At 43.0% G+C, this 25008-nt stretch overlaps 1 long non-coding RNA gene across 3 annotated transcripts; it reads left to right on the forward strand.

The window, feature by feature from the left end:
• Positions 1-19837: 19837 nt before the first annotated feature.
• LOC123049091 (uncharacterized) lies at positions 19838-24649 on the forward strand. 3 transcript variants are annotated; one of them, XR_006423445.1, is made up of 8 exons: positions 19841-20597; positions 21737-22036; positions 22189-22338; positions 22432-22605; positions 23307-23432; positions 23552-23677; positions 23801-23893; positions 24179-24649. It is a non-coding gene; the product is annotated as an uncharacterized lncRNA (long non-coding RNA). The 3 variants fall into 3 exon arrangements; XR_006423444.1 differs by having other exon boundaries at positions 19838-20597; positions 21737-22321; XR_006423443.1 differs by having other exon boundaries at positions 19846-20597; positions 21737-22338; positions 24179-24648.
• Positions 24650-25008: the final 359 nt, after the last annotated feature.

Raw genomic sequence — 25008 nt, forward strand, 5'->3', positions numbered from 1 at the left:
AATTGTAGCACTAGTACTTTCGAATGCGATGGGAACAAGGTAAAGATTAATTGATGGTTTTTGGTTTCGAGGCCCGAAACGGCTCCCAATGAGTTTAGTGGAACATAAATTTCAAGTAGACTGCACTGCTCAGATGCGTAAATATTATGTTACTGTCAAAAATTGGCACAAAATACGAAGGAGACCAATGGAAGTACTACTAGCAACCCATGATTAACTACTCGCATGCGCAGTGGAGTAGTAATGTCTTTCTTCCGCCCTCACGTCCACTCAATTTGCATGCGCTGTATTAATTGACCATCAATGAAGTGAAGGACTTTACACACGTCAAATTATCACATGGGGTGGATCTTGGTACAAAATTGCGTCCTCCCGTGTACCCGCGTGTGCGTGCGAGGGAATGAGCGCGTGTGTGGCGTGCGTGCACATCTTCGCTTCGTGCATGTACCGCATGTGCGGCTCAGGGAGGACGAGTACATTCTTCTGGAACCAGCAGCACGTCACTGTGATCAATCCACACAAGGATGTCACGACAACGCCTCCACATGTGCCACGTGCCCACGTGGCTTCATGAACTGTAAGAGAGACACTGTGTAGCATGTCATTGTGTTTTGCACATACTCGAAGTACTAGTAAGGTACACGTGCATTGCACGCGTCAGATTTTGCAACCAAATTACGAATAAATACCACACTGTAGCATGTAAGCTCTGAGTCATATATACCTGATGTAGACCTTCGTTTAATTCTTATAGTTCATCTCATTCAAAATCAATTAGTTTTTATAAAAAACCTAGGGCCTCTTTGATTCGTAGGATCTCCAAAACGCGGGAATAGGAAGAACATGGGATTAGAGTGGAATGTCGTCTTGAATCCTACAGGCTGGTACGAGTGTTTGATTGTGCATAGAAAAAACGCAGAATTCTTTCAAAGAGGTTTGAGTGGATGGGATGTTTCCTATGAAATCTAGTGCAAATGAATCATATGGAAAAATTCCTTTGGTTTACAATCCTACGAATCAAACAACCAAGATAGGAAAAATTCCTAAGGATTAGAATCCTCCAAAATTCCTTCGAGAATCCTTTGAATCAAAGAAGCCCTTAATCTATTTTATGATTCATGGAATTGTGCGTTGTAAAGCATAAAGTACAAACAAAGAATGGCAATTCAACTAGAAAAAAAAGTTTGGGCAGTTACGATACGGAAGATTCTAGAACAAAGGAGAACCACTTTTGTTTTGAGATTTGTGCATTATGCTTAAGTTCAACCATGGAGTCTGCTAGATTGTACATGTGGCAAAATCCGGTGGGGGCTAGAAGATGGTGCGAGGGGCCGAGTGGAAGGAGACTATGAAGGAGTGCACAACTGCGAGATCGATATTTAGAGAGAGGGGGCGAGAACGTGCGCTGTTGCGCGCAGTGGCGGAGCCATGAAAAATGTTCCATGAGCTAGGGGGCCAAGCATTGCTAATCCTTTACGAGGAGGGCCAATTCATCAACTTAAACCATTTTTACCAGCAATTGTCTAATGATCACATTCATATTAGCCTCGATATATAGTGATGTTAGGGGGGGCAGGGCCCTTGCTGCCCCCTGTCTTGGCCATTGTGCGTGCGTCTGAGAGATGAAGCGGAAGGCATGGATGATGAGAGGGGGGCGTTGGATATATAATTAATGTGGGTGTATTAGCTATATATGTAATCCTATATAGAGAGGTATAGATTGATCGATGTGGACGCGGGAAAGAGGGTGAGACCTCACTAGATATATAGATTGATCGGTTTATGTGGAAAACTATGAAAGACCTAGCTACACACACACACACACACACACATAGAGGAACATCTATCGTTGCGCATGCACGTCAGAGATAAAGAATGCCCGATATGATGGAGAGGGGGATGTGTGTGTGTGTGCCTTCATGGGAGACCGACCTGAAGAAAAAGATTGCATGTGTGCGATGGATAATGCCGACTGGTAGTGTGTGTGCATGCATGCACGAGAGAAAGTTAGTGGTACAATTATAAAGAGAAGACCAATGTGTGGGTGTAAAAGACTAGGTGAGGTCATAATCAATGTAAAGTTGAATTCAAATATTTGAATAAGAGATCATGATGTTTGAAACCCATGCATGCATGAATATAACGGAGATCTGTGCGGTGTGGTTTGGAAACGAGCATGTTGCAATGTATACACATTGAACAAGGTCAGATTGGTTTGAATTTGAGATACCGATGGCAGACATCGTTTGGCCACATTGCATCCGTGCATGGACAAACTATTCTAATTGGAGATGATGGGTGGCTTTCGCATCACATATCTATATCTATACCCCTATATATATTATATTTTATATTTTTCTATATAGTGTGCGGATAACTTTAACTTTGAAAGATGGTCGTTGGATGAGGCCAATCCGATGGTGCAGAGCTAGCAAATTTGAGCACTACTGGCCGTTGGATATCATCTAGATTCCACCAGATCTTGCCACATGTACAATCTAGAAGACTCTATGGTTGAACTTAAGCATAATGCACAAACCTCAAAACACAAGCACTTCTTCTTTGTTCTAGAATCTCCCGTATCATAATTGCCCAAATGTTTTTCTACATGATTTGTTTTTACTTTATGCCTTACAACTCCATGAATCTTAAAATAGATTAGCTTTCTTATAAAAACTAGATGATTGTGAATGAAATGAACTATATGCATTAAACGAACATCTACATCATGCATATATGACTCAAAGCTTACATGCTATAATGTGGTATTTATTCATAATTTGGTTACCAAATCTCATGTGTGCGATGCACGTGTACCTTACTAGTCTAAATGGTGTCTGTGTGTGTGTTGTGCGTGTTAAACACGTTGTACGTAGTATATCATACTAGTCTAAATTTTCTTTTTTTCTTTTGGGTACACGTTAAGCTTGTTCTCCCAAAATTTCAAGCCACGCCTTGTTATGCCGAAATTTCAAGCTAGCGTCTCTGTCTATCGTGCTGCGAAACTCCCGCCTCTTCAACCTGCGCCTTGTTAGCCCGAAATATTTAAGATATATCTTTGTCTCGTTGTGCTCCGACAACTCCCTCCATCTCAACCCGCGCCTTGCTATTCCAAAATTACAACGCGCGCGAAAACTCCCACCTCCTGTGAAATCCTGACACGCGAAATGCCCGTGATACCCCTGAACCGAAAGAATCGCCTCAAATCGGTGGGGGTACTTTCGTAACTTACCCCACATTTTGGACAAGCGCGTCCCTAAGCCATGGTTCCCCACACCCATCCCATCTGCCCACCCATTCGTACACCGAGGCCGGGAAAACTCGCGAAGCCCCACACCCTCCTCCGTCCGCCACCCAGCCGGAGCCTCTTCCCCGACTACGTCGTCCACAGCAACACCTCGACGTCCCTCATCCACCGTACCAGATGAGGATCTGTCGTTGATCTGGTCGTCCCGCCGGTTCAGCCACCCCATCCTCCACCTCCAAGGAGCTGCCCCGACGTTCCCCTCGTCTTTCGCGCCACCTCCATTCCCACACCGCCGTCTTCACCTACACCACCGGAAGAGCATCAGCATCACCGTTTCCTCGGATGAAGCTGCGGCCTAATCGGCGCCACCAAAGAGGTTGTACACTAATCGCTGCATTTTCTTCTTGATTCGATCTCACGGTGCTGCCGGCGCTCGGTCCCGAGCCGACACGGCGCGGCTCCATCCACCGCGGCGTCGTCGGCCACTTCCTCCACGGCGTCGCTCCCTCGGCGGCGACGTCCACATCAGTAGGAGTTGCTGCTGCTTTAGCTCTCGCTCGCGCTGCTGCTCTGCTCTTGCTCTCGGTCCCCTGCCTGGTCTGCTCTTGCCCACCCTGCTGCTCTCGCTCTTGCTCTTGCTTGCGATGCTGCTCCGATTTAGCTACACTTCAGTCGACTGAACCGACTTTTGGGTCAGTCAATTTTCAGGGGGTGGGGGGCTCGCCGGAGTTAAGGAAGAACCAGCCGCAGCAGGGAGGGGGGCTCGCCGGAGAAGTACCCCACTATCTATCTAAGGTTCAGGGTGGGGGCGGTGGTCGCCGGCGGGGGTCGCCGGCGGGTGTGGGGCGGTGGCGTGGGGATCGCCGGAGAAAAGGCTCGACACGAGGGGGCCTAGAGGGATGGTCGGGGCGGCGGCGGACCGGCGGTGGGGAGTGTTTTCGGGGCGGGCGGGGCGGCTGTTTGGCCGGTGGTGGCTGGCGGCTTAGGGGGTGGAGGATGAAGATGAACTGCAGGCCCTTGATTTCGTATCCAACGGCTGCAAAATCGACTGACCAGAGATGAAAAAGTCAGTCGACTGACGTGTAGCCTCACCTCTAGTGCGTTCAGTTTCGACAGTTAAGTTCAGTTTCGACAGTTAAATTCAGTTTCGACAGTTAAGTTCATAGATGAGCGGCTGATGTATACATCTAGCACTTTGTGGTTATGTATTTTACGTCATCTATTGGAGATGCTATTAGAATTCCACTCAGGTTAACGTTGTCTCTCTTGTCCTACTTCAGCCTCGGCGTCGTACAACTCACCGGAGCTGCTCCAATGATGAAACCCTCCATCACAGCGGAGCAGTACCTCGGGCTCCATCTCCAGATGCCTAAGATCTTCTTCCCCTCCTCCGACAGCCAAGTCAGCCGGAGCATCCTCACCGGCCAACCCAATCACGCTGAGATCGACATGGCTTCGCCAAAGAGGTTGTACACTTCTTGTGGTTTGACTTAATCTCACCATACTTCTTTGCATCCTGTGATCTTCCAATTCTTGTGAACCAAACACCCAGATTGGCAGAAATCCTGTGTTTTTAAATTCTCTATTTTGCACGTGCATTCCTATCCTATTCCTGTCTATTTCCTATCCCTGCATTGTTAGAATCCTCAAATTCAAACAAGCCCTTACACAATTACTTCTGTTACAGATATGTGTCAAAGAAAACCTTGTGTAGTTTGTCCTGCTCCTGCGGTGCTGTGTTCCACCCCAGCTCAGCTGCTCCAATGACGGAAGGGTTCACCACAGCAGGGATCCGCTCTCCAGACTGTCTTTCGCCGCCTCAGATCTTCTTCCCCGCCGCCGGCAGCCACGACAACTGCATTGCCATCATCAACTGAGCAGATGACCTTGAGGACTACACGCAAGAGAGGCCAGACTCTTCCGTGTCTGCTTACGTTATGCATCACTTAATATGATGACATGCTACTTTATCGTCGTGTTCACCTATTAGACTCCGAGTCAGGTCCAAACTTATGCTGAAACTTGAGTTTTTAAATGGTTGTGGGGTACATATTGGGCCAGCAATCAGTATTATCTGTCTACTATCTGGTTAATCTCGGGTGTCTACTATGAGTTTCATGTTGGGTGCAAACAAACATTAAAGGAGCCATTATCTATATTTTTTAAGTAAAGCTTTTATCTGCCTGTTATCATTGGTTTTAGGTCTATCCACAGTTTGCTACCATCACTTTGGATTTGTGCATGCACTCCTTACATAATCTCACTATGTTTTATTCCTATGCATGTCAGTTATTGTACACAATGGAACTGAACATGTAGAGCAAAAGAGACGAGCCTTGCGTGGCAATAAAATTTCATGCAGATGTCGCTCCATGGTGGGCGCAAAGGCAGCCTCCCTCCACCCATTTTGGATCGTAATCAAGAGGAAGATAACTGTTCTGAGGGGGATTCAGAAGCAGAAGACCACTCCTATTTACCCCATGAGGTCTTCGCTCTAACTTGGCATGCTGATGTTGGTTATATCATGCATATGGTGCCTTGCATTGCTTACTTTATACATCAAATATGTCAACTGCTTAGTTTAGACATGCTTTGTGTGAATGCCATATGTTTAGTTTATTCATCGTTTATGTGAATTATGCAATGCCATGTTGTTTAGCCAGGCATCATATATGTGAATTTTGCAATGCCATCCTGCTTAGCCAGTCATCTTATATGTGAATTATATCAGGCCATCCTTATTTTCGTTACGTATTACATTTGTCAACAATGTTAGTACATTCAACAACTCTTCGTGTGCATCAGCCATTTGACACGGTGATGGAAAATTCTAGAGTGAAAACAAGGTCTTCAGAGCAGACTATGCTATCTGACGAAGCGCAAATCTCGCTGGTTACGGATAGCTCCTCAGAGGAGGATTCAGGGACAGATGACCAGTCCTATCCCCCCCCCCCCCCCGAGGTGTATGCTCTAATTAACTTGACAAGGTTATGTTGCTCATATCGTGCGTATGGTCTCTTGCATTGCGATGTCATTTGATTAGTTTAGACATGCTTTGTGTGAATGCCACCTGTTTAGTGTCTAATTATCATATATGTGAATTATGCATTGCCATCTTGTTGCAAGACATTATATATGTGAATTATGCAATGCTATCTTGTTGCAAAGGCATTATATATGTGAATTATGCAATGCCATGCTGTTGAGCCAATCATCATGTATGTGAATTATATCATGCTATAAGTGAAAACAAGGTATTCAGAGCAGACAATGCTACCTGCTAAAGCAGACATCTTGCTGGATATAGAGAGCTCCTCAGAGGAGGATTCAGAGACTGATGACCAGTCCTATTTCCCCCCTGAGGTCTATGCTCAAACTTGGCAGGGTTATATTACCAATGTCATGCATGTTGTCTTGCATTGCTTAGTTTTTACATCATATATGGATTGCCATCTGCTTACTTGCTTACTATATAAATCATATATTTGAATTATATCATGCCGTCATGTTTACATACACAACATCTATCTGAATTATGGCATGGCACCCATTTAATAAAGACATCATATAGTTATATCATCTCATCTTGTTTAGTGTTTACAGTCATCATATTTTCAATTATGTCATTCTATCCGGGAATTATATCATGCTATCATGTTTCCATAGGCGGCATGTATGTGAATTATGGCATGCCAACCTATTTAATAAACACATTATATAGTTATATCATGTCATCCTGTTTACATAGTCATCATATTTTGAACTATGTCTTTCCATCTTTTTTAGTTAGCCATCATAATGTGAAATTGTATCATGTTATCCTGTTTAGTTAGCCATCATATATGTGAAATTGTGTCATGCTATCCTGTTTGGTTAGACAACATAAATGTGAATTATTTCATGCCCTCTTTTATTCCCCACTATCCATTGCACCTGTCTATCATACAATGTCTGTACATTCAATTACTTTTCTTGTTTATCAGCCATTTGAATTGGAGAGGGTGATGGCAGTATCTAAGGGAGTAACAACACGGTCTTCAGAAAAGATAGTGCTACCAGTTGATGCAGATAGAACCACGGTTGTACTTGCCCAAGAACTAGCCCCACCACACATAACCCAGACTCTCGCAGAATGTACCCCTACCCAGTTGGACAGAGAACCAGCTACACCCCTTCTAACCTCAACCCTAGCAGATAGTAACCCAGTTCCAGTTGACACAGCACCGTCTCCACCATAGAGCACCCAAACACGAGCAGTTAGTAAGGGAACTGCAGTGCCCAAAGCACGAGGACCACCACTTCGAATCCCAACTCAACCCTTAAAGGAGAAGAAGAATTGTTCTCAGGTCAGGTTCTGTAGCTATGGTTCATACTCCTTTGCTCTTGCATCACTGTATTTACTCAGACCAACTATTTTCAAATTTGAAGGATGGAATTGAAACTCCAATGGCGCAATAGGTATGTTTTAAACTTGTTTCTTTAACTGGTTTGCTGTTGTAACTTGCTCTATATTGATTTCAGTTTCAATTGAATAAACAGTTATGTTCTCATGCCATGCACATTACAAGTGTCTCTATAGTTTCCCACACTTATATTCTGTCTATTCTGCTTTGTCTTGAACAAATATTATTTGAACTGTGTCTCTATCTTGATTTGGCAACAAAAACTAGAATGATATAGACCATAAAGTGACCATGGTACATAGATATATGTTTGTTTCATGCTGTTATCCTGTGCACTTTACTACTGAACTGATTTACCAAAATGAGTTTCATATACAACATGGTAAACCTGTGATGTGTCTGCTTGTTTCTTTTAGAATGAGGACAAAATATTGGAGAACAGTACCCCGTTATGCAATGGTGAAGGAAGTAATGCAGATAAGGTTCAAGATAGTGAGACATCCCTGTTGGTCTCCAAGAAAGCTGATAAAAACTACCTTGACGACAGTGAGAGAACCCAGAAGTCCTGTCTTGATGTAGTGTTCGAGTTACTGGCCACTACCGCTGGCACAAGCTCTTCGAACTCGCTGCCTGAATCAGTTCGTCTTCTTGAGTCTCAGCTTCAAGTTGAAAGACATCGATCAGATGTGTTGCGACAGGAAGCTGAAGGACTGAGGAAGTCCCTGCAGAATTCAGATGCATACTTTCTGGTGCAACAGCAAGCGCTGAAGGATTTAAGCGCCAAACAAGAGAAAGTTAATAAGCTTGCTAAGCATCTTGCCAGCATTATGGGTACCCAGGATATTGTTTCTTGAGATCTTCTGAAGTGGTTTCAGTTCTGGACATGTTTTGCTGCGGCTTTTATTTGCACTGGTCTCCAACTTTAACAACTAGTGTATATGATATGCTGCTTTGTTCCCTATATTTGCACTGGTGGCGAACTTTGATGCCCAGTGGATGTAATATGTGTAATAGCCGTGATAGCCTAGCGTAAGTTGCTTGGTTATTTATTTCCTTGTTGTTGTGTTTATTTGTTTGCTTGTAGTTAGTGCTGTTCTTTTTCCACGGTTTGCTAGTGGCCGCGATAACCTTTTTTTAAACGAGGCCACAATAACCATGGGCTACATATTTACTATAGTGACACTGGGCCTTCTACGGGCCGTAGAAACAATGGGCCTTCTATGGGGCGTAGAAACAATGGGCCTTCTATGGGCCGTATCATCAATGGGCCTTCTACGAGCCATATTATCAATGGGCCTTCTACGGGTCGTATGATCGATTGGCCAATAACATACCGCTTTATGGCCGTAAACGGGCTAGAGTTGGAATCGTCCGTTCATGGGCCGATCATAACGGGCCGTCGTTAATCGGCCGTATTTGATGACGCTATGAAAACAGCCCAACGTATTAACGGGCCGACTGTAACCACGGGCTGAATTTGGCCCACAAGCAGAAAATGACAGTAACGGGCCGTAAGTAAACGAATGTGGAAATGAGCCCAAGAATAAATGGCTCCCGAGAAGGCCAAAAGCTAACATGGGCTGGAAACGGCCCAACGGAATAATGGGCCGTTAATGGGTATAAAGTGATACACTGTTCATTACGGGCCAGTTTCACCACGAGCTGTTAATGGGTATAAAGTGATACACTGTTCATGACGGGCCAGTTTTACCACGGGCCGTTAATGGGCCGAGAGTAATAAGGGCCTCATATGGGCCAAAAGATGTCATGGGCCATACATGGGCCGGGAGTTAAAATGGGATGGAATTATATTGGACGGCCCAAATGACGCTACTGGGCCTAATTCGGTTAGGCCGTAAACGGGCCCTGGGTTAGCGGGCTGTAAATGGGCTATATGCGAACAGGCCGTTAACAGGCTTGTCGTGGGCCGGCCCGCCACCTTTTGACCAAGTCAAACGGGCTGGCCTTTTCACAGGAATGGGCCTCTGTTGGGCCGTGCCACGTGTCGACGTATCATAGGCGCTTTGTGTCCAATGAGTGGATGACATCTGTCCCAACGGTGAGCCGACACGTGTTTCCTCCAGCCAATGATGATTTTACACGTGGAAAATCCCCATTGGTCGGGGTTGTTAACGGGTTATCGTATCCAAAACCGGACCGATAGCTTAACGGCGTTCCGTTACGGTGGATGCCATGTGTCGGTCACCCTTGACGAAAGCACTTCTGTGACGCGCAATTTATCGTCATGGAAGTGGACACTTCCGTGATGATAATTTTGGTAATGTCATGGAACACTTCGACAACAGCACAGGTATGACTATCTTGATTCTGTCATAAATTTGTCATGGATGTACATGCATGACAAAAAACGCGACCTACTGTGACAAACACGTATCATCACGGAAGTGTCTTTTTCTGGCAGTGATGGTGTTGATGTAGAAGCCCTCCGTGATCGATTCCCCCTCCAGCGGAGCGTCGGAAAAGGCCCCAAGATGGGATCTCACGGGTACAGAAGGTTGCGGCAATGGAAATAGGGTTTCGTGGTGCTCCTGGATGTTTTCGGGGTATATGGGTATATATAGGAGGAAGAAGTAGGTCAGTGGAGCAGCGAGGGGCCCACGAGGGCGGGGGGCGTGCCTAGGGGGGGCAGACGCGCCTCCCTGCCTCGTGGCCTCCTTGCTTCTTTCTTGACATCCACTCCAAGTCCTTTGGATCACGTTTGTTCCAAAAATAACTCTCCCGAAGGTTTCATTCCATTTGGACTCCGTTTGATATTCCTTTTCTGCGAAACACTAAAATAGGCAAAAAAACAACAATTTACACTGGGCCTTCGGTTAGTAGGTTAGTCCCCAAAATAATATAAAAGTGCTTAGTAAAGCCCATTAAACATCAAAAACAGATAATATAATAGCATGGAACAATCAAAATTATACATACGTTGGAGACGTATCAAGCATCCCAAGCTTAATTCTTGCTCGTCCTCGAGTAGGTAAATGATAAAAAACAGAATTTTTGATGTGGAATGCTACCTAGCATATTTCTCAATGTAATTTCCTTTATTGTGGCATGAATGTTCAGATCCGAAAGATTCAAGACAATAGTTTAATATTGACATGAAAATAATAATACTTCAAGCATACTAACAAAGCAATCATGTCTTCTCAAAATAACATGTCCAAAGAAAGTTATCCCTACAAAATCATATAGTCTGGCTATGCTCTATCTTCATCACACAAAGTATTTAATCATGCACAACCCCGATGACAAGCCAAGCAATTGTTTCATACTTTTGATGTTCTCAAACTTTTTCAATCTTCACGCAATACATGAGCGTGAGCCATGGAAATAGCACTATATGTGGAATAGAATGGTGGTTGTGGAGAAGACAAAAAGGAGAAGATAGTCTCACATCAACTAGGCATATCAACGGGCTATGGAGATGCCCATCAATAGATATCAATGTGAGTGAGTAGGGATTTCCATGCAATGGATGCACTGGAGCTATAAGTGTATGAAAGCTCAACAAAAGAAACTAAGTGGGTGTGCATCCAACTCACTTGCTCACGAAGACCTAGGGCATTTTGAGGAAGCCCATCATTGGAATATACAAGCAAAGTTCTATAATGTAAAATTCCCACTAGTATATGAAAGTGACAACATAGGAGACTCTCTATCATGAAGATCATGGTGCTACTTTGAAGCACAAGTGTGGTAAAAGGATAGTAACATTGTCCCTTCTCTCTTTTTCTCTCATTTTTTTGGGCCTTCTTCTCTTTCTTTATTTTTGGCCTCTTTTCCCCATTTTTTTCTTTTCGTCCAGAGTCTCATCCCTACTTGTGGGGGAATCATAGTCTCCATCATCCTTTCCTCACTTGGGACAATGCTCTAATAATGATGGTCATCACACTTTTATTTACTTACAACTCAAAGATTACAACTCGGTACTTAGAACAAAATATGACTCTATGTGAATGCCTCCGGCGGTGTACCGGGATATGCAATGAATCAAGAGTGGCATGTATGAAAGAATTATGAAGGTGGCTTTGCCACAAATACGATGTCAACTACATGATCATGCAAAGCAATATGACAATGATGAAGCGTGTCATAATAAACGGAACGGTGGTAAGTTGTGTGGCAATATATCTCGGAATGGCTATGGAAATGCCATAATAGGTAGGTATGGTGGCTGTTTTGAGGAAGGTATATGGTGGGTGTATGATACCGGCGAAAGGTGCGCGGTATTAGAGAGGCTAGCCATGGTGGAAGGGTGAGAGTGCGTATAATCCATGGACTCAACATTAGTCATAAAGAACTCACATACTTATTGCAAAAATCTATTAGTTATCGAAACGAAGTACTACACGCATGCTCCTAGGGGGATAGATTGGTAGGAAAAGACCATCGCTCGTCCCCGACCGCCACTCATAAGGAAGACAATCAATAAATAAATCATGCTCCGACTTCATCACATAACGGTTCACCATACGTGCATGCTACGAGAATCACAAACTTTAGAACAAGTATTTCTCAAATTCACAACTACTCAACTAGCATGACTCTAATATCACCATCTTCATATCTCAAAACAATTATCAAGTATCAAACTTTTCATAGTATTCGATGCACTTTTTATGATAGTTTTTATTATACCCATCTTGGATGCTCATCATATTAGGACTAATTTTATAGCCAAAGCAAACTACCATGCTGTTCTAAAAGACTCTCAAAATAATATAAGTGAAGCATGAGAGATCAATAATTTCTATAAAATAAAACCACCACCGTGCTCTAAAAGATATAAGTGAAGCACTAGAGCAAAATTATCTAGCTCAAAAGATATAAGTGAAGCACATAGAGTATTCTAATAAATTCCAATTCATGTGTGTCTCTCCCAAAAGGTGTTTACATCAAGGATGATTGTGGTAAACTAAAAATCAAAGACTCAAATCATACAAGACGCTCCAAGCAAAACGCATATCATGTGGTGAATAAAAATATAGCCTCAAGTAAAGTTACCGATAGACGAAGACGAAAGAGGGGATGCCTTCCGGGGCATCCCAAAGCTTAGGATTTTGGTTGTCCTTGAATTTTACCTTGGGGTTCCTTGGGCATCCCCAAGCTTAGGCTCTTGCCACTCCTTATTCCATAATCCATCAAATCTTTACGCAAAACTTGAAACTTCACAACACAAAACTTAACAGAAAAATCTCATGACCTCCGTTAGCGAATGAAAACAAACCACCACTTCAAGGTACTGTAATGAACTCATTCTTTATTTATATTGGTGTTAAACCTACTGTATTCCAACTTCTCTATGGTTCATACCCTCCGATACTAGCCATAGATTCATCAAAATAAGCAAACAACACACGAAAAACAGAATCTATCAAAAACAGAACAGTCTGTAGTAATCTGTATCAAACGTATACTTATGGAACTCCAAAAATTCTGAAATAAACTGCTGGACGTGAGGAATTTATCTATTAATCATATTCAAAAAGAATCAACCTAAAATCATTCTCCAGTAAAAAATGGCAGCTAATCTCGTGAGCGCTAAAGTTTCTGTTTTTTACAGCAAGATCAAAAAGACTTCACCCAAGTCTTCCCAAAGGTTCTACTTGGCACAAACACTAATTAAAACATGAAAACACATATAAACAGAGGCTAGATGAATTTATTACTAAAAATAACCAAAAAACAAGGAACAAAATAAAATTGGGTTGCCTCCCAACAAGCGCTATCGTTTAACGCCCCTAGCTAGGCATAAAGGCAAGAATATATCTAGGTATTGTCATCTTTGGTATGCAATCCATAAGTGGCTCTCATAATAGATTCATAAGGTAATTTTATTTTATTTCTAGGAAAGTGTTCCATGACTTTCCTTAACGGAAATTGGAATCTAATATTTCCTTCTTTCATATCAATAATTGCGCCGATCGTTCTAAGGAAAGGTCTACCAAGAATAATAGGACATGTAGGGTTGCAATCTATATCAAGAACAATGAAATGTACGGGCACATAATTCCTATTTGAAACAATAATAACATCATTAATTCTTCCCATAGGTTTCTTAATGGTGGAATCCGCAAGGTGCAAGTTTAAAGAACAATCATCAAATTCACGGAAACCTAACACATCACACAAAGTTTTTGGAATCGTGGAAACACTAGCACCCAAATCACATAAAGCATAGCATTCATGATCTTTGGTTTTAATTTTAATAGTGGGTTCCCACTCATTATAAAGTTTTCTAGGGATAGAAACTTCCAATTCAAGATTTTCTTCATAAGATTGCATTAGAGCATCAACCATATGTTTGGTAAAAGCTTTATTTTGACTATAAGCATGAGGAGAATTTAACATGGATTGCAACAAGGAAATACAATCTATTAAAGAACAATTATCATAATTAAATTCCTTGAAATCCAAAATAGTGGGTTCATTGCTATGTGAAGTTTTGATCTCTTCAATCCCACTTTTACCAATTTTTGCATCAAGATCTAAAAACTCCGAATCATTGGGACGCCTTTTAACTAAAGTTGACTCATCTCCAGTCCCATCATTATCAAGATTCATATTGAAAAACAAAGATTTGATAGGAGACACATCAATCACTTTTAGATCTTCATCCCTATTATCCTGAAAACTAGAAGAACACGCTTTTACAAAGCAATCTTTCTTAGCACGCATCCTAGCGGTTCTTTCTTTGCACTCATCAATGGAAATTCTCATAGCTTTGAGAGACTCATTGATATCATGCTTAGTAGGAATAGATCTAAATTTCAAAGAATCAACATCAAGGGAAATTCTAGACACGTTCCTAGCCAACTCATCAATCTTAGGCAATTTTTCTTCAAGCAAAGCATTGAAATTCTTTTGAGAAATCATAAATTCTTCAACACTAGTCTCAAAATCAGAGGGCATATTATTAAAATTTCCATAAGAGTTGTTGTAGGAATTACCATAATTATTAGAGGAATTACTAGGATACGGCATAGGATTAAAGTTTCCTCTATAAGCGTTGTTACCAAAATTGTTCCTACCAACAAAATTAACATCCATAGATTCATTATTATTCTCAATCAAAGTAGACAAAGGCATATCATTAGGATCAATAGGAGCACTCTTATTAGCAAACAACTTCATAAGTTCATCCATCTTTCCACTAAAAACATTAATCTCTTCTATCGCATGAACCTTTTTACTAGTGGATCTTTCGGTGTGCCATTGAGAATAATTAACCATAATATTATCTAGGAGTTTACTAGCTTCTCCTAAAGTGATTTCCATAAAAGTGCTTCCCGCGGCTGAATCTAAAAGATTTCTAGAAGCAAAATTCAATCCGGCATAATTTTTTTGTATAATCATCCATAAATTCAATCCATGTGTAGGGCAATTACGTATCATTAATTTCATCCTCTCCCAAGATTGTGCAACATGTTCATGATCAAGTTGCTTAAAATTCATAATATCGTTTCTAAGAGAGATGATCATAGCGGGAGGAAAATACTTAGAGATAAACGCATCTTTGCACTTATTCCAAGAATCAATACTATTTTTAGGCAAAGACGAAAACCAAGTTTTAGCACGATCTCTAAGCGAAAACGGAAATAGCTTCAATTTAACAATATCATTATCCACATCTTTCTTCTTTTGCATATCACACAAATCAACAACGTTGTTTAGATGTGTAGTGGCATCTTCCCTAGGAAGACTAGAGAATTGATCTTTCATGACAAGATTCAACAAAGCAGCATTAATTTCACAAGATTCAGCATCGGTAAGAGGAGCAATCGGAGTGCTAAGAAAATCATTGTTGTTGGTATTGGAAAAAATCACACAATTTAGTATTGTCTTGAGCCATCGTGACAAACGATCCAACACACAAGCACACAAGAAGCAAGTGAAAAGAGGCGAACGGAAAAAGAGGGCGAATAAAACGGCAAGGGTGAAGTGGGGGAGAGGAAAACGAGAGGAAAATGGAAAATAATGTAATGCAAGGGATAAGAGTTGTGATGGGTACTTGGTATGTCTCGACTTGGCGTAGATCTCCCCGGCAACGGCACCAGAAATCCTTCTTGCTACCTCTTGAGCTTGCGTTGGTTTTTCCCTTGAAGAGGAAAGGGTGATGCAGCAAAGTAGCATAAGTATTTCCCTCAGTTTTTGAGAACCAAGGTATCAATCTAGTAGGAGACTACACACAAGTCGCCTCGTACCTACACAAACATATAAGAACCTTGCAACCAACGCGATAAAGGGGTTGTCAATCCCTTCACGGCCACTTGCAATAGTGAGATCTGAAAGAGATAATAAGATAAATATTTTGATACGTAAGTGTGTCGAACCCAACGAGGATCTAAAGGTAGAACAAATATTCCCTCAAGTTCTATCGACCACCGATACAACTCTACGCACGCTTAACGTTTGCTTTACCTAAAACAAGTATGAAACTAGAAGTACTTTGTAGGTGTTGTTGGGTAGGTTTGCAAGAAGATAAAGAGCGCGTAAAATAAAAAGTAGGGGCTGTTTAGATAAAGACACAATAAAGTTAGTATAGCGAGTGTGGAAAAGTGGTGGTAGGAGTTGCGAAATTGTCCCTAAGCAATTGACTACTTTACTAGATCGATAGCAAGTTTTTTGTGGGAGAGGCCACTACTAGCATGTCATCACTGACTTGGAATTCTATGCACTTATGATTGGAACTATTAGCAAGCATCCTCAACTACTAACGTTCATTAAGGTAAAACCTAACCATATCATTAAGATATATTGGTCCCCCTTCAATCCTGTATGCATCAATTTCTATGCTAGGTTGAAGCTTCTGTCACTCTTGCCCTCCAATACATAGTCCTATCAACATTCAACTAACCCTATGGTGTGATCCACACGCGCGCTCATATGATGGGCACCAAAGGACAGCAACATAACCACAAGCAAATTAAACCAATCATAGCAATTCACCAATTACCGATAGGACAACGAAAATCTACTCATACATCATAGGATGGCAACACATCATTGGTAATAATATGAAGCATAAAGAACCATGTTCAAGTAGAGGGTACAGCGGGTTGCGGGAGAGTGGACCGCTGTAGATAGATGGGGGAAGGTGATGGAGATGTTGGTGAAAATGATGGAGGTGTTGGTGTAGATCGCGGTGACGATGATGGCCCCGGCAGTGTTCCGGCGCCACCGGGAGAGAGGGGGAGAGAGCCCCCCTCCTTCTTCTTCTTCCTTGACCTTCTCCCTAGATGGGAGAAGGGTTTCCCCTCTGATCCATGGCCTCCATGGCATGGGAGGGGCGAGAGCCCCTCCGAGATTGGATATGTCTCTCTGTCTCTCTTTGTTTCTGCGCTCTGGATTCTGCCCTTTCACCGTTTCTTTTATAACCAGAGATCCGTAACTCCGATTGGATTGAAACCTTCGCAACGATTTTGTTTTTTGAAAATTAGCTTTCTTGCGGCAAAAGAAGAGCAGCAACCGCCTTACGGGGTGCCCACGAGGGTCAGGGGCGCGCCCCCCTGCCTCATGGCCCCCTAGGGCACCGTCTCGCGTTGATTCTTCTTCCCAGAGATCACAAATATTCCAAAAATATTCTCGGTCCGTTTTTATCCTATTTGGACTCCGTTTGATATGGGGTTTCTGCGAAACATAAAACATGCTACAAACAGGAACTGGCACTGGGCACTGGATCAATATGTTAGTCCCAAAAATAGTATAAAAAGTTGCCAAAAGTATATGAAAGTTGTATAATATTGGCATGGAACAATAAAAAATTATAGATACGACAGAGACATATCAAGCCACCACTCGCCGATGACCGTCACATGTCTCACTGACTGGGGGGGTCCTAGGGCATTATCTATTTTGGTTTAATTTAATATAAAATAAAAATAGACTTAGGGTAAGAAGTTTAGGGTAACTGACCAAAGTAGCTCTCAGACTACTTCTCCTAGATTTTATGGTCATACCATAAAATCAGTTTTATGAGAATTTTTTTAGGACCCTAATAAGAGACACACGTGTAGCATGAAGCAATTCTGTTCTCAGATTTTTTTTGATGGCAAGTTTAGTCTCTGATGACAGTCCACCATGAAGTCCCACTCAGGATCCTACACGCTCGGGGAGGTGAACATGGTGGCGGCAGTGCTAGGGGTTTTAAACCTCCTGCAATGTGGACAACCTAGAAGCCGTTCAGAAAAGTAACCACTTGAACCTTCTACTAAAGGCGGTTTCATATTTTAACCGCCTCCATTGGGATATTACATGCGGTTTTACTACGCAGGGACAAAACTGCCTCAATTGCATGCTTCTAATGCATGTTTTTGTATCGTGATTCATTTTTCAGCATTGTAGTATATATAGTTCTTCATAACTAGGGTTACGGTGTACAACTTGTGTTTGTGGTAGATTGATGATGTATTTGACTATTAGCATTTTTCTCTGCGAGATTAGTTCATCTTCCTTCTTTGATGATTACACCACAATTTTGCATGCAATACCATGCTACATTTGTCCAACACTAGTACAATACCAACTCTAAATGTAACCCTACTTGTACACAATATCTGACACAAATTCAACATAAAGAGCTCCCGTGAACTATGAAAAATTGCATGAGTAGGTTATCGGGTTACACCGCATTGTCGACAAAATAATCCCTCCATTTCTTGGCATGGCCATCTATCCTATTGCGACAAATGTATCTATGCCCCAGCTGAGAACATGCTCTGGCATTTTAGTTCCTCCATTATCATCACCATGGCCATTTGAAAACCATCATCATCTTCCTCTTTCTATTGCTTTGACTATGAGTCCTCAAAGAACTCTTGAACAAGCATGCTCATCTATCAATTTGACCTACCGAATAGAAATTGACGCATAAAACCAAAAAATATAAGGAAAAATAAGCAAAAATACTGCATGGTCTATCTGTCATCGACAAACTAAAGCTAAGACAAGTTGGGCACGTCATCGGGGTGAAAGGTAGACAGGAGACAGGGCACGTGCTGACGACGGGAGAGTGAGATCCATGCTGGCTATCCCAGGTGTGGCTTGAGAGCTCGCCGCCGCTATGCTCGTTATACCATGATGTCAAGGGTGCTGCAGCTGTGGATGAGCTCGTGGTCGAGCTTGGTTGTCGATGTTGAGTTCGGGGTGGCCGAGCGATGGCGTATTGGAGGCCAGAAGATGTGTCTCTGCCCGAAGGATGCACAGTGCGGGTCTGGAGAAGAGAGGTAGTGGCAGTAGTGCAGCCTCACGCAGAGGTTTCGAGCCGGCGAACTCCCGGAGAGGTCACGGATGGTGGCATGGGAAGCGATACCATGGCCTGAGGGTGGCCGACGGCGACAAGTCATGGTGGCAGTTGACAACTGTTGCAGACGGAATATCCTCCCTCTCAGATTGCGTTGATCGAGATTTCTTAGGCATGCATAATTAAGGCTAATATTTCTAGCTAGAAGGGGCATTTTTTAACACACCGCAATCACTTTTTTGGACTTCGGGCATCTCCAACCCTCAAACCTCCACTATATGCCTGGAGTGTGGTGTCCGGATCACTTTTGCCATCCAATAGGGACCTGTATATATCCACTTAGCAGTTTGAATGTATGAATTCGGGTATCCTAGAGACAAACGTGGGGGCTTTGCCGGAGTCCGGACATGCACTCGACCAATCGCATGTATGGCCCCCTCTTCTCTCCGCCAATCGCACATGCAAATATCCCACCACATGCATGATCCCCAAGGGCGGAGCCACGTTTGGGCCAAGCCGCAGGCCTCAGGCTTGCTCCAGTGTCAAACAGTGCACAACATGCTTCAGTCAAGGAAGAAAATTTTCCTGACGGCCCGGGCCCAAGCCCCCCCGGCCTGGGTCCTGTCTCCGCCACTGACGATCCCCATCAATTTTTTCTCCTCTTAACCGGATACTTTTTTTTGCATGGGAATATGTTTCTCATTCACATCATAAAGATTAAAGTACAAGTCATGTAAAGACCAACATGACAAAACAAAAAAGGCAGCAGAACGTCTCTAAGCTTGACACCAACACCCGTCACCTGCCTTCGACATCACCACAACCAAACGAATACTTTCTGATTAGCATTATATGACTTCTTTAGGCATTATGTCTGGACATATATACCGGAGACATTTGCGACGCAGATGCCCTTAAAATGGCCGGGGATTAAGTTCCAATGGTTTTTCTTTATTGATTGGACTTGCCCACTGCTTACTTGACTGAAGGCATGCGATTCTTCCTCACACGACCCACCACGAGACTCCTGCAGAGGCGCGCCAGCCACCGCAATGGCGCACCCACCGCCGCTTCTCTCTTCTCCACCGACCTCCGTCGCTTCGATCCAGGCCGAGTATCCGCAAAGCCGCTGCTCTGTCCTCAACCCAGCTCTGTCGCTCCGCTCGACACCGGGCATCTCTGCAGCGACGCTCCATGGCGAGATTGGTCGCCGCCCCCTCCGTGAAATTCACGGTCGGCGGCGTCGATGCCGACCACCACGACGGGGAATGTGGAACTGCGGCGGCTGGGCTGACGCCTCCCCTCGCCCCTCTCTCTCCGGCGGCTCCCACCGCACCGGAGTCAGCGGCGCGCCAGGACTAGTGGGCCAAGCGGAGGCCTTTCCAGCACCAGGCCCAATGCTGGTCGGGGCTTCTTAAGTCATGCCTTGGGCGTACCGGACAGGCCCAGGCCCAGGCCCAATGCTGCGAACTCGAGGTTGCCTACCGTCTCCTTTCAACGGCGAAAGCTTGCGCGGGCGTCATATATACAGCCTCCGCCTCAGCGTCTTCTTCCTCGCCCTCTTTTTCACCCTTCCCGGAGCGGAGAAGCTTGCGCAGGCATCATATACAGCCCCCGCCTCGTCCCCTTCCTCGGTCTGCTGAACCCTTCCTCGGTGTGCTGAACCCTTCCTGGAGCGGAGAAAGACCAGGTTTGTACATTACGATCTTGACGCATGATTTCTTGCGGGGTTTATCTGCGGAGCGCGTATCTTGTACAACATTACCGAATTTGGTTGAGTTCTGGGCATGGTGTTTTGTTCTTGATCATCCCCTCCCCTCCTGCGCTGCTCTTCTTCCCGGAGTAAGAAGACCTTTGGACGTTAAAATTCAGGAGTGCAGATGAATCTTTCCAACTTTCTTGGATTCACGAGTTCTTGCAGAGTTAATTGGTGTTGCATTTCGTACGACAGTACCGAATTTCGTGGGAATATGGTATGGTTTCTTGGTTAGAATGGTTCTTGGTCCTCCCGCCCGTGCTGCTCTGCTTCCCGGCCGAAGTTACAAGAGTTTCGGATATGCAGTAGGATTTAGGAGCACAAAAGCACGATCCCAAGTTCTCTTGGCTTGATGATTTGTTGCGAAGATAATTTTTGGAGTATATGGTACAGCAGTGCCGAGTTTAGTGGAATTTTGCATAAGGTTTCTTGGTTAGAATGGTTCTTGGTCCTCCCGCCCGTGCTGCTCTGCTTCCCGACCAGAGTTACAAGAGTTTTGGACATTAGAATTAGGGGCACAAAAAGCACAATCCCACGTTTTCTTGGCTTGATGATTTGTTGCGGGGTTAACTTGTGGAGTATATCAAATACAACGTACCAATTTTGGTTACCTTCTGGAGGCGATTTGGGGACTAGAATAGTTCGTGGTCGTGAATATGTTACTTTCCTTCTTTCTGCTCCCGCCTGTGTGTACATTAACGCTTTAGGGGCACAGAAGCATGATTCTAGGTTTTCATAGCTTGATGAGTTCTTGCGGGGCAAATGTGGATTAGCGTGCATCAGTACTGATTTTGATGGAATTCTGGAGGTTCTTGGCTGTTACTTTACCCTATCTTTTCTGTTTGATGCCAGTTTATATGGTATAATATATGGAGTACGTTCTAGTGGCCTCTGGTTGGATTTTTGTTCTTCAGTTTTTTGAAGTGCAAAATGGGCAACGTGAAATTCTGGTGAATTCATGCCATTGTTTCTTACTATGGCACAGGAAACAGAAAATGGTTTCCGTGATATTAATTATTTTATGACACCAATTTATTATTTTTTAATTTTCCTTGATGTTCTCTGTGGCACAGGAAACAGAAAATGGTTTGGAGGTCTGACCAGCCTTGCCGCTTCTACATGATTGATGGATCTTGCAAGTATGGTTCAGACTGTTGGTTCTCTCATGGACTTGACTCATTTGGGAGGATAGAGATGCAAATTAGGGTACTTCTGCATATGATGGGTGGTCGCCCTGTTCCAGTAGTGGATTTGCCACGGAATTGCCACATAAAGCTTCTGCAAGACGGATGGAATTGGAATCCTGATCACCTGCTGAGTTTGCTCTGCCGTCTTCATACGATTTATTTGATTCATGACAAGTTTTTTCTGTGGTCTCATTTCTAATATCTCTCTTTTAGTTATCTGTTTTTTCACTTTAAATTAGCAATGAGACACATCTCTTTACCTTTTTGAAAAAAATTGAGACACGTCTCTTTTCTTTTTCTAGACGTTCTGATTTATAACCATTGATGTTTCAAAACAGCATTCAATGGTATGTAATCCTGTTGGAGGTTGCCCCACCAGCCTACAATCCAAATGTGATGGATTTCAATAGTGAAACTCGTATTTATATCACCTTCTCTGCTCAAAGTAGAGAAATATGCACTGAATCAAAGGTTCGTTCGTATTTCAGGTATCGTCTTGTAACTTAAGCGTTCAGGCCCTTTAAATAAAGATCCCATGTGCTATGTCATTATGTTAATATTATTTATGATGTTTGTTCCAGCCATTTCGGGCCTGTCATGTCCGTGACTATTCCGCATGGAAGGTCATATGGTTTTGTGAGATTCATGCTCCCTGGGACAGTGAGGCTGCTTTTATCAAACTGGAATCCTGAGGTCCCTCACTTCATCTCCGGAGCAAGACTTCATGTGGACCGCTATATCCCCTATTATCTGTGGTAACGATTTAATACATGGTTGCTTTATTTTGCTTCCTTTTACGTTATCCTATCATACAGTGTAAACGTAGATCTATAATTTCTGTTAAAACAGTATCTCATGTGTGCTATTCGCACATACAGAATCTTTACTGTTAGCTATGGTGGAAATGTTGCATGACATTTTTCTAAGCTCTTATGAATTTCTTTATTTTTGGCATTTCTCAGACTAGTCAGTTGCTGATTGTTATCGACTTCTCTTTTGTTTGACTTTGTGGACTAGTCTCCTTTTCCAGCATCATTGTCCAGTTAGGATGTCAGTCCCAGAATTTGATTTCCAAGCTTCGTTGTTGTCATTTGCTTCCTAGTGACATGGCTACACATTAGGCTACTGATTTGAATTTTTGTTGTGTATTTAGGTGGCCTATACCATATTCTGTAAACATCACTAGCCTTTATTCTCTCTGTAAGCTGTTGGTTTGATTTTATGTTTCATTTAGGTTATGTTGGTTTCGTTTATTTTGTATTTTTGGGTACTTATAAAGTGTCCCTGTCGTTCATTAATTCAATTCATGGAATTAGTTTATTTTTGGAGCACTGATTTAGTTAGGCCGTACCTTACTCAATATATTTTTAAATGTTACAAGTTCAGAAATAAGGGACCTTGTTTTTTTGCATTTGTGAACTCTGAATGCTCAAGTCTGGAAATGATGCAAATACAGGAACCTTGCTGAGAATCATGGGCCGAATGGCCTGGATGGAGGGCCATGACATGTGCCAAATGCCCTGGGTGGAGTGCTAGGACAAGAACCAGGTGCGCCAGATGGAAACGCAGCACAACAAGATATGTGAGTTTTCCTTCTTTTTTACCTTCCTCAATGTATTTTAAACATTACAAGTTCAGGAATAAGGGACTTGTTTTTGCATTTGTGAACTCTGCTCAAGTCTGGAAGTGTTGCAAATACAGGAACCCTGCTGGGAATCATGGGCTGAATGGCCCGGGTGGAGGGCTAGGACATGTGCCAAATGCCCCGGTTGCAGTGCCAGATGACGTGCTAGATGTGCTGGATGGAGACGGAGCAGAACAAGATATGTGAGTTTTCCTTCTTTTTTTACCTTACCCAATATATTTTAAATATTACAAGTTCAGGAACAAGGGACTTTTTTTGCAATTGCAAACTTTGAATGCTCAAGTCTGGAAGTGTTGCAAATACAGGAACCCTGGTGGGAATGGAGTGGCAGGACAAGTGCCAGGTGTTCCGGATGAACTGCCAGGTGTGCCGGATGGAGGCGCAGGACAACAAGATATGTGAGTTTTCCTATTTATGTCAGCATTTTCAGCTACCATCTATCGACTTTTAGGATGCTTAATCGAGCTGTTATGCTACCTAGAATGGCTGACCTTATCATGGTTGCGACAAACCAAATTATGCTGAAATCGGAGCACTTCAGATGTTGCGTAGTATTTGACATTCTGTATTATTTTGAGTAGCAATGGCCATTGTTATTTCCCATTCCGATATCATTTTTGTTGCCTTTCCCCTGTTGGATAGTCTAGTAGTAGTAGATCTGAACCATGTGAGCTCTTTTGCAGGGACGAGATCGTTGCCGCTCTTCCAGATGTCGACTGTTTCTGCAAGGAGGTCTGACCTGACCAGCCAGTGGCGCAAGTATAAGTGGATTGGAACGGCGTTCCTCATTCAAATGTTGTCGATTCCCATTCGATACATATACACTCCAGACATAGATTGTTGATTAGATGAGTATACTAAAGACGCAGCAAACTTGAGTACACTATACTGATTACTGAAACGCTTCTGTGGTTTCCTCTTAGATAGATCATATAGAAAAAAGGAAGTTTTTATACATTGAAGCTCTTTCCTTGGTTGATTAGGTTTGGGGACAATCCCCCTACTGTCATGACCTGCTGATGCATGATCTAAGAATCCTTGTAATTCTACTCTACACACTGAGTTTTTTTGGTAGTTAATAGCAAAACAGAAACAGTTTGTGTTTGCATATGACACCGAGACCTGTGCGTTTCTTTCGGGGAGAGTAATGAAGATATCTGAGTTTCAGTTAGTTCATTGGGCTTTGCTTACCTGTTTAGTTGTACATCATTGTTGTTTTTCTTCGAGAGAGTTGCATTACCCTAGTGATAGGAACAAGTGGTGATTATTTTGTAACAACCTGAGATTAGTACATGCCAGATTTTATTTTTTTTGAATTGTTGCACATCATTTTTGAACTGCCTTGAGATTAGTACATGGCAGATTTTCTTTTTTTTGAAGTGGGACAATGCTAGAGCTAAAGCTTCCTTTAGTTGGCACCACCGGAAACAAAAGGCTGCCTTTTTTAGCTCCCAAGCCCCAAACCAAATAGTGCGTGCGAACTGACACGGCTGAAGCCGGCTAATTTCAGATG

This window comes from Triticum aestivum, chromosome 2D, assembly GCF_018294505.1.
Source record: "Triticum aestivum cultivar Chinese Spring chromosome 2D, IWGSC CS RefSeq v2.1, whole genome shotgun sequence".
Taxonomy (NCBI): domain Eukaryota; kingdom Viridiplantae; phylum Streptophyta; class Magnoliopsida; order Poales; family Poaceae; genus Triticum; species Triticum aestivum.